This window comes from Bubalus kerabau, chromosome 11 (genome assembly GCF_029407905.1).
Source record: "Bubalus kerabau isolate K-KA32 ecotype Philippines breed swamp buffalo chromosome 11, PCC_UOA_SB_1v2, whole genome shotgun sequence".
NCBI classification, from domain to species: Eukaryota; Metazoa; Chordata; class Mammalia; order Artiodactyla; family Bovidae; genus Bubalus; species Bubalus kerabau.
In genome coordinates, this window is record NC_073634.1 from 93254941 (window position 1) to 93266284 (window position 11344).

The window sequence follows — 11344 nt, forward strand, 5'->3', positions numbered from 1 at the left end:
TTTTCCTATATACTCCTTTTCCTATTTGGAACCAGTTTGTTGTTCCATGTCCAATTCTAACTGTTGCTTCCTGACCTGCATACAGGTTTCTCAAGAGGCAGGTCAGGTGGTCTGGTATTCCCACCTCTTGAAGAATTTTCCATAGTTTATTGTGATCCACACAGTCAAAGGCTTTGGCATAGTCAATAAAGTAGAAATAGATGATTTTTTTAGAATTCTCTTGATTTTTCGATGATCCAATGGACGTTGACAATTTGATCTCTGGTTCCTCTGCCTTTTCTAAAACCAGCTTGAACATATGGAAGTTCACGGTTCACATATTGCTGAAGCCTGGGTTGGAGAATTTTGAGCATTACTTTGCTAGCATGTGAGATGAGTGCAATTGTGCGGTAGTTTGAGCATTCTTTGGCATTGCCTTTCTTTGGCATTGGAATGAAAACTGACCTTTCCAGTCCTGTGGCCACTTTGCATTACAATAAACTTATATAGAAAAGCATAGCACTCTTGGGGTTAAGTCTGGGATCTGAATTGTTGTAAGGGAGAGCTCAGATCATTTCTGCATTATTTTATACACTCTCTAGTATTTGATAAAGAATATGTATAAATTTGTAATGAAATAATATATTCAAATCTTCTTTTCCTTTTTAACCAGAAAAGATGCATTTTGATTTGAAAGAAATGCAGAAAGTAAAATATATGGGATATCATATCTGATTGGATATGGCAGGGAGATACAGGGCAGGAGCATGTGGTGATTGTTTGGTTTCTTTTCCCATGGTGACACCATTCATGGTAGGGAATATGCACAGAGGACAAAGAAAGCGGTAAGAACACACAACACATTTAAAATGTCTTAAGACACTTGAGTTCAAGACATTAAGACATTATAGAGTCTCTTCATTCGGATTCCAGGGTAAAAACTATGCTGAGAATTTTAAGTTAAAAATAATCTGACCATATATACTCATTGCCATCCTGGGGAGGGAAACCATTGTTCAAAGAATAAGAAGTAGAAAGAAGAACAGACCTAGAATTGAGCCTTTGGGGACACTGAGATTTAATGGGAAAATAAATCAATTTACTGGCCAAAAGGAAAAAAGAAAACTCAGAGCAAGGGATCACAATTTAGATGAGGGGGTGCCTCTGGAAGGATGGATGATTCCTTAAGTTGAATCTTGGGATGTGCCTTCCTTTGGGGAAGACAGTATTCACCTTCCTGTAGAGGAGCTGAGTAGACATGTAAATGCAGACCCTACTTTTAGAGAGAAACAAGTGGAGAGGGTGAAAGCTCGAGCCCTATTTGCAAAGAGAGCAGGAGAGTTGGTCTAGAGTCGCTAAGTAGTTTTTGTCTTGGTCTGGGTTTGGGTTACACACACACACGCACACAGTACTCTGGATGAAAATGTAAAAGGTGCGTCTTTAAAACTGTTGAAAATATCTAGATACAATTCCAGGCTCTGCAAACATCTTCAGGTCAGACTGTGACACAGAAACAGAGAGCCATCCCCTCATTTGACCTCAGATCATCTTCTAGCTCTTCCACCTCAGCCAAGTCAGCCTGGCCGTGGAGATCCTCAGTGCAAGAAAAACTTGTTCTCAGTGGAGCACAGTTATCAAACAGGAGTGGCAATTCCCAATGCCAGTTGCTCTAGTTCCCACAAGACTGGGTCATGTCCATGTGCAACAAAGGAATAAAGAAGAAATTGCAGTGATCAACACGTAGAACCCAATGGACAAACCAGAGCAGAAGAGTTGGGGAATTGTTACATGCCATTTAGGTATAAAATGAACACATACATGAGAGGTACCCCTCACCTAGAAAAAAATAGGTCAAGAGTGCTATGGACTTGCTTGTACTCCTGCATAAAAATTCTGGGGAAATGGTAGATGAAACTAAAAGACTTATGCTAATTATTTTTGAACAAAGTCTACTCATAAAGATGATCACACAGTCCAAGACATTGCACTATTCATTTGTAACATTTATTAATACACCTGCCATTCTTTCTAAGAAAAGACAGATGGTATATGTAAGACCTTAAGACTCCAAATTTTTGCTAAACAGATAAACAACTACAACAGCTCATGAAAACTTAATGCTATAAATTAATAGCATTAAAAATAAACCTGGATTTCATGATATAAATCCAGGTTGTCAAACTTGAGCCCCTAGGTCAAGTTGACCCATTATCTCTTTTTGTAAATAAAGTTCTATTGAGATAAAGACACCCTTATTAGTTTATGTAGTGTCTATGACTGCTTTCAAGCAACAAAATTGAATAGTTGTGATATTGACTATCTAGTCTCAGAGCCTTAAAAAATTCACTCTCTGGCCCTTGATGGATTTCTTTATTGTAAAGATAAAAATCATCTCCCTTTAATTTGCTTGTTTGTTGTTTTAACAAATTAGCAGACACACCTTGGTAGAAAGACCAGGCTCACCACCTATATTCCAGAAGCAGCTGCCTCCCCAAGCTTTGCATATACTGAATTACACACTCACACCATCTTTATGGCACACATTTTCCTGTGTGTTGAGAAATGTATTCTAGTTTACACTGCACACCACCCCCATTTGGCACGCTGACGAAGCATGAATATCCATCCACTTATTCCCATTACAGCCAAGGTGAATGCCGATGGCTCTTTGGGAAACCTCTTAGTACAATATAACTGCCCCAGTCCTTAATCGATTTCACGCAGTGAGCTTTTCCAAGGCCCATTTCCCTCACTGTGAATGGACTTCCCCACTGGGCATCGGATTTCATAGAATGACCATATGAGAGAAGTGAGTCAGTTGAAAAAAAAAAGTGCTTGTTAAAAATGCAGATTTCTGGGACCCACCCCAGATCTGTTAAACCTTTTAGAGGGAGTCAGAAAATCTGACTGGGGGCCCCCAAGCCTCATGATTCTGATATAGACCTCTAATCCATATTTTGAAAAAATACTGATCCCTAGAATTGTTTTCAGCCATAATGCTTTGCAACTCTGCGAACGCTTGGCTTGCTTTACATTCTATTTCTCAAATCATTCTGTATGCTTCTATTTCCCTCTCTTTCAAAGCTGGAGAATATTCAAGCCATGTGAGATTCAGTATTGAAAAGATTTATACCAGTTGAAATTTGTGTTATTATATTTGTTTCATGCATTGAATTCCTGTTGAGACTTTAAGTACTGGCAGCTGGACCCCTATTCCAGGTGCTATGCCTCACAAATTGTTGACATCTTTTCTCTCTGTTAGATACCAGAGCCCAGCTGTACCAGAAGTAACAAACCTACCACCTACATTACCCTCTTGTTTGCCTGGGTGACCACCACCGAAGATACGAAAGCACAAATTTGGAGGTGGGGGGTGGTTGCTATCCTAGGCTGCATGCAAGCCATCTTTGTAGCTTGGCTAACTGAAGTATACGAATAGTGGTTTCTTCTAGATTAAACAGATTTAGGTTTTGAGAATTATTTCCCGGCAGAGAAAGGAGGCAACACAAAAGCTTAATGATTCATAAAAAAGTTCTGCCGGGAAAGCATTGGGGTTTTATATAAGCATGGATACCCAACACCCATGTAGTTCTGCTAACAGGGTATTTAAAGCCCACCTCAATGACTACTTATCCCAGAAAATGTTCTATAGTATCTGTCCTACCTACTTAATTGTCAAAAATTAAAATTACATTGCTTTAGTACCTCTAACATTAATGTAACCAATATTGCTTAACTGTACTTTAGTATCAGAGTCAACAGAGAGAGCTTTCAGAAATTAAGGTATAATCCTTGCTTTCCAGGAGCTTCTGGGTACAAACAAGCACTTAAAGAGTGAAGAGCTGATTATACTGTGTTCAGAGGATAGGAACATATATTTCAGTCTTCCTACAGGATTGAAAGCCAGAGGTGAGGAAGACTTGTGTCTTGGTATTTTTTGTCTCTATCATATCCCTTGTCATCTCCCTCAGTCAAGAACATGTGCACAGCGCACATTCTTGAGTGGATTCTAATTTATCTTTTCCTTTTAATGCATCAGAGTCATAACATCTAAGTTCTCCTGTTAGAAAATTAGCTGTTTGGGGTAAGTCTTGTTCATGATATTCAGAGTTGGAAAGTGTGATTTGTCACCTTGGAACTCAGGCTCAGCTCCAGGTAAAGAAAGAGAGGAATTTTGGCTAGTTCCCTCCATTACAGAGATGTTCTCAGCTGTTACACTACCCATTAGAAACACGTGTATCCTGGAATGTTCTACTCTCCTGGGTGTTTCCTTCTCTCTCTAATTTCCCCTTCAATAATCACTTTTTCTTTGACTAGATTTTCCCAAACTCTTGGTGAACAAGGGAATTTAACAGATTGATGATAGGAAAATCTAATGAAAAGTGTATGGTGTTCTCACATTACAGATTTGTATTTTGACAGGAACTTTAGGAAATAAAAGGTCTTTAGCAAACAAAATAAATAAAATTAAAAGGACAAACTTTTGGAAAATAAGAAAGGCTTTTTTAGAAGTTAGGTTTTTAATGCCTACTTTTACACCAATCTGCCTGTTTTTACTTGGGATTGGAGTACCTTCAACTCTGGTTTTAAATGTAAAAGTCAGAATTTTTAAAATTAAGTTTATCTTTAAAAACTTCCCATAGCTTTTTAATCCTGAGGACTTTACTTACCCACTGTATGCTGTCGTATCCTCTAATTTAAAAAAGGTAAGGCAATGGCACCCCACTCCAATACTCTTGCCTGGAAAATCCCATGGATGGAGGAGCCTGGTGGGCTGCAGTCCATGGGGTCGCTAAGAGCCGGACACGACTGAGTGACTTCACTTTCACTTTTCACTTTCATGCACTGGAGAAGGAAATGGCAACCCACTCCAGTGTTCTTGCCTGGAGAATCCCAGGGATGGGGGAGCCTGGTGGGCTGCTGTTTATGGGGTCACACAGAGTCGGACACAACTGAAGCGACTTAGCAGCAGCAGCAGCAGTCTTCAAAGAGTCTAAATCTAACTTTAATAATTCAGATCTTTTTTTTTCATATTCTGTTGTGTTTTATAGTAAGATTTCTCAGAAATGAATTTTGTTTCAAATACCCAATTTTTAAAATGTACTAAGTATCACACATTACATGATTTATGCAAACAAAAATATATAGTAAAAGTATACTATGTAATAGATCCAGTAAAAGGTATTTATTCTTCCTTCCTTTACATCCTTATGTGATGCTATGGCATGCATTCAAGTTTAGGACTGGAAAAGCCTTACTGAATTTCAGATGGCATCAAATTTTTATAAGTGAACAGCCCCATATTCTTAGACATGAAGAAGTTTCCCAAGGAAGTCCTGGGGTAGACTCTAGGTCTCCTGACTCATAATCCAATTTTCCAGTTCCAGGAGGGCCAAAAAAAAAAAAGTATTCCGAGTCAGGACTGAGCAAGGAGATGGCAGAGGACAAAGTGTAAAGGTCAGTGTGGGGAATGGACTCCTAGATGCCAGCTGTGAGCTGGCATTTATTAGCTTCATCACTTTAGTTAACGACTGACCCCCTCCCTCTCAATTTCTTTCTCTGCAAAGGTAGAGAATACATGCACAGCTGCTCTGGACACCACAGCAGTGTAGTGTAGGGGAGAACCAACCCTATCACAACCCTTATTATTCTGTGTATACCGCTTTAATTAGTAGCTGCTGGACCCAGTGGATATGGCTGTGCGTCCTCTCCGAGCAGGCGAAGCTCTCAGCAGACGTCACCCCAGCCGTGTTCACACACCCTCTTTGGGAGTAATGGCGGCAAGAGATTATCAATCTCATTTTACAGATGGAGAAACCAGAGCTGCGCATTTCCTCCTGACTGTGCTGACTCAGCGGCTTGTTCATGCCTGGGTCAGTGCCTCCCACTTTAAATCACTGACAGAGAGAGAGCCTTGTGAGCCCCAAACTGATCACGCCATTTCTTTAAACCAATGTGGAACTGTGTGTGCCTGGAAGTTCTGAAGACATGACGCTTAATTCAATAGGCAGTGAGAAATTTATATTCTTCTCCATGTGTGCGTGCTCAGTCACTTTAGTCATGTCTGACTCTTTGTGACCTCATGGACTGTAGCCCGCCAGGCTCCTCTGTCCATGGGATTCTCCAGGCAAGAATACTGGAGTGGGTGGTCATGCCCTCCTCGAGGGGATCTTCCCAAGCCAGGGATCGAACCCAGGTCTCCAGCACGGCAGGTGGATTCTCTACTGCTGAGCCACCAGGGACACCCTTATATTCTTCAACCATATATCAAGTCAAAACTAATTTTTGAAGGAATGATACCTCAGATCCTGGAAAAGACACAGGATCCTGATTAAATAAAAATGCAGTAGACTAGGAAATAGGACAACATATTTTTTAAATAGTAAGGTAGTTGGTTCAGAGAGGAAGAGTCTAATCAAGGGCAAATTCGTCTTTACCCAGGTGCAGTCAAATCAAATGTTGCATGGATGTAAATATATATAACCTTGCATTCGTCAGAAAGCAAGAGGTTTATTTTACTGCCTTTGCTTTGGTCCTGGTGTGTCTACCTGGATTCTCTTCATGAACACCATGAGGCAGGCAGGGCAGAGCATCCTGCTCATTTGATGAAAGAGAGAGTGGGGGAGCGGGGCTCTCAGGGGCTTTCTGCACAGCTGAGAGCCCCCTGAATGTCAGAGCAGGGCACTCTGCACTCCCACCTCCCTGATTTTGGTTTTCCCATGGACTCTGCCGCTCAAACCCCAGTCTCCTCTGCAGTCAGGATTCAGAAGGGCTTCCGAGCATTCCTGATACCTCACGTCACTTTATAGGATGCTTCCGTGGGACGACCCTTGCCGGTAGCCTCACGGGGCTCACGTGTCCATTGGATTTCCCACCCCAAGTGCTTGTAGCAAGTCAGGGTGATGGGGATGGTGTCTCACCTTTTCAAACTGCACTTTGAACACTTGGTCATCAAGATTTGAATGAGTTGCAGAGGTTTCAGCTAGTCCCTGATTGAGGTGCTTTCTGCCTCATAAATCTTCAGCCTTGCCTTCAATAAAACCTCAGCGCTGCCCTCCAGAGGGGATGCCCACATGAGCCATTCGAGGGGCTGAATAATCACAGGCTCATTAGTGCAGGTGGTCTCCCCCCATCAGCCTATGAGAGGGCCACTGGGGTTGAACGTCTGTATAGCACAGCTGGTCTGGAATGTACCCGTGGCTTAATTTCAGTTGTCCTCGTCTCTCCCATTTACACCGACCCCCACTACCCAGATGGGAATGCCACCCCAAAGAGAACGTGAGCACAAATATTATCTGGATCCCAGCTATCGGTAATATTTCTATTAGATAGATGCCCTGTGTTCTATCTTCATTTCTGTTTATTTCCTTATTTTCCAAGGAATAATCAGTTTGAGACTCGTCAACACAATAAAACTCAAAGAGACAGCCAGAGGCAGATTCAATTCTGGGGAAATAGAGAAAAGACCGATTATCATGAAAACCCTCAATTTGCATTTTGCTCCTCTTGTAAGTCATAATACCAGGAAGCTAATGCAATCCCCTGAAAGAAGCTTTTTATATCTAATGACAAGGCTATGTGCCTCCAGGGCGGTGAGATTATATATTTTTCATCACTCATCTGAGATGGTCCCTCTTCTCTGCTCTGCACTCTCCAGGGGAGGGGAGAACTGTTTCCAGGGAAGCAGCCCAGGGATGCTGTCTGCCTGGCAGAGAGGTCTCTGAGAGGTGGTCTCTGATATGTCCTGGCAGGAGATGTGTCTGGCTGAGTCTGGAGGCTGCAGGCTCAGGTGATGGAGAGTGCCTGGGGAGTGCTCTAGCCTGGTGTTCCAGGCTGCAGGGGCAGCCTCCTCCCTGGGAGCTGGGATGCAAGGTGGCATATTTAGCACGTGTTCTCCATACATTTCCAGCCTGCTCTTTCATCATCTTGATATTAAAAATAGATTCTGAGGAGTGTGCCTGAAGTGATGGGGGCTGTTCCACATTGCTCTCCCTGATACGAAGACCCTCACATCACTCCTGCATCCGGTTGCCCCAAACGGCCCAGCAAGCAGCCAGGGACAGTGCTGTTCTAGACTCGGGCAGCTGACCAACAGCTGCATGGTTAATTGCGGCTTTCTCCCTCTTCCTCCTTCTCTCTTGAAAATTTCAGCTTTAGAAATCAAAGATAAGAAATTCTTTGGAGTAATTAGAGACTGCTGAGCGCTTATGGTAATAATGAAGGGGAACATTCTGACTGATTTACAGCAGGAAAAGGCAGTGAGGGAAGCGATGCAGGTTGAAAAAAATAATAATTAAAATCAGCTTTGCCACTATCTTGACTGAGCTGCCAGTCAGCCTGAGAGAGAAAAGAAATGCTAATGAAATATTAATATGCTGCCTTGGATTTTATGTAACAGCCTTTGTTCCCAGGTACCGTTCTCGCTCGTCAGTCAAAAGGGTTAGGGGTGAAGGATGCAGGAACCGTGGGGAGGGGGGAACCCCGGCACCTGGTTGCCGGGGCGTGCTTGGCCTCAGAAGGACTTGCTGGAGCCTCTGGACAGACAAGATGGAGCATCTTTCCTGGACACCAGGGGCTCAGCCTCACCAGCTGGAGACACCTTAGTGGGGGGCAAAGCCTTTCTTTTCTTATCCTTTTTCTCCCTAGCTGACAGACACTAGCTGTCAGCAATCATCATGACACAGAGTGGGTTTTATAATATCTGTAAGTGGTTTCCACGTCTGCAGATGCCAGCCACTCTCACCAGCTCAGGGAGGCTGTCTCACAGGTTGTCTTCAGAGGAGATGGAGCTGCACATGCTTTTTGGTTCATATGATCAATCACTCAGGGCTGGGGTGCAAAATAGATGACATGGCTTGGAAAAGCTCTGGGTGTGTGCACGCTTGTGTGAGCTGTGTGTGCACATGTGCATGTGTGTGTGTGCCCTGTGAAAGCTGAGTGTGTGTGTGTGCCATGTGAGCTCCATGTGTATGAATGTATGCGCATTTGTCTGTGTGTGCACTGAGAATTATGTGTGCAGTGTTTGAATTATGTTTGAGTGCACATGCGTACATACGTGTGAGCTGTGTGTGTGAGCACATGTAGGGGTGGCATGTGTGAGCTGTGTATATGTGTGTGCATGTGTGTGTGTGTACTGTGTGAGCTGAGTGTGTGCACCTGTGTGCATGTGTGCCATGTGAGCTCTGTGTGTGTATGCATGTTTGCCTATGTGCACACCTTGAATTGTGTGTGCAGTATTTGAGCTGTGTAATGAGTGCACGTGTGTGTGTACATGTGAGCTGTGTGTGTGAGGGCACAGGTGTCTGTGTGTGCATGTGTGAACCGCATGTGCTCGTGGTCATTTGTGCATGTCTGGTACCACTCACGTGTTGAAAGGTTTCCAGGTAGCCAGCATCATACTGTACATGGAATGGTTTGAGGATCTGGGTAAGTTCCCGAGAACTCCAGAGTAACCACCCCAGTGAACACAGGAGAGACGGATCAAGGCAGGACTGGAGACGTGGTCCAGAGCCACGCACAGGATCCACTAGCACAGCGCTCCCACAAGGCCGTGCACCTTCGTTACGCAGCCCACCTTTTGCATGGACTCTGCGAAGGTTTGGAGTCTCAGGCTTGGTAGATTGGTGGGGAGGCGGCTGGGGTGGAGGGGACCGGGTAAGGAAAGCCAGGGCCAGGAAGGAGGCAGACGAGAGGGCGCGAGGGAGGGAGCGAGGAGGCGGGGAGAGGCTTACGGAGGAAGAGTCCCGGGGTCCTGACGCTGGCGCGCGCTCACTGCACAACTCTAGGTCAGAAATATAAACCCTGTGACCTCATTTCCTGTAACTAAGAAATGAGAAAGGGCTGGGGTCTCCAAGGTCCTGCTTGGGTCTGTGATGTGAAGAGAAGGCATTAAGGAAGGGACGTGGAATAAGAATTATGTTCCTTTCTGTCTGGGGTAGGGTTTCTGGCTTTTTGTAAGACAGCTGACTTGTCTTTCAAGATTCAGGTGTAGTTCAGTTGAACACATTTATTCCTTTCATAAAGAAAAGTAAAATGGAGTAGCAGCTATTACTTTTTTTTTTTTTTCAGTGATCTATGCATAAGGAATTTACATTGTGTTGGATTATCTCAAAGTCCCTAAGGGCTAGCTAGGTATTATCATCTCTTAGAGACACAGAAAGCAAGAAAGACCCCAGTTTCCAAACAAAGAGAGCAGAGGACTGGGTCCCCACCCAGGAGTGTGGCTCCGAAGCCCGTGTTTCCTTTCTTCCACTTTGGGGCCTCGATTGTGTGGTCGGTTATGAAACCCATCATCTGTGCTGTGTGTTTTTGTTTTTGTTGAGTCCTAAAATCAGCTCCACGAAGGGATGGAGATTGGAACCTCCCTACGTAGCCCACTGAGTGGGCTGGAGAGACCAGGCCCTTTCACCAATCTCCTCAGTTCACTGGCCGGCAGACACTTCTGCGTCTGGGTCCATTTGCAATGCGTGATCAGTCATGTCCAACCCTTTGCAACCCCATGGACTGCAGCCCGCCAAGCTCATCTGTCTATGGCATTTCCTAGGCAAGAATACTGGAATGGGTTGCCATTTCCCACTCCATCGGATCTTCTCAACTCAAGGATCAAACCCACAGCCCTTGACTCTCCTGCCTTGACAGGTGGATTCTTTACCAACTGCGCCACCCGGGAAGCCCTCAGTTCACTGGATGGCAGACACTTCTGCCTCTGGCTCCATTCAGGTGAGGACAAAACGCGGGAGAGCCGGGCCTGTACACCTGACATGCCGGTTGTAACTCCAGTTCTGGGGAGAAGACGCTGCCTGACTGAGCGAATCCCACACTCTCCCTGGTGGCTGTGCCTGAAATAGAAGAATATGGCGTCCTTGTAGATGACTGTCATGAGGGTTAATTAGAAGTGATATCATAGAACACTCAGCATAGGGCCTCGCTAATCAGAATAAAATAGCAGCTGACGTTTATTGAGCTTGTACAATATGTCAGACCTTGCACCTGCCTTGGGGGACCCAGTTCTCACACTCCGGAAGGCAGTGCTCAGGAGTCACAGAGCCTGGTCTAAGTACTTGGCCATATCTGTGCCACCTTGAATTCCACCCACGTCACTGGTGCCCATCACTAAATCTGCAGCCTGGAAATTTCTGATCCTGAAGCTCAATTAGCAAAAAAAAAAAAAAAAAAAAAAGCTTTTATTCCTAATACATAAATGTATTCATTCTTTCTTTTTAAAATATTTTAGATTTTATTTATTTATATTTTGGTTGTACCACGCAGCATGTGGGATCTTAGTTCTGTCCATGTATTAACCCCGTTGCAGTGGAAGCATGGAGTCTCAACCACTGGACCACCAGGAAAGCCCCTCATTCTTCCT

At 44.1% G+C, this 11344-nt stretch overlaps 1 long non-coding RNA gene across 1 annotated transcript; it reads left to right on the forward strand.

Moving 5' to 3' along the window:
• The first annotated feature begins 3224 nt into the window (after positions 1-3224).
• Positions 3225-11044, forward strand: LOC129622553 (uncharacterized). The gene is made up of 3 exons (XR_008700056.1): positions 3225-3345; positions 3783-3888; positions 10618-11044. It is a non-coding gene; the product is annotated as an uncharacterized LOC129622553 (long non-coding RNA).
• The last annotated feature ends 300 nt before the right edge of the window (positions 11045-11344 follow it).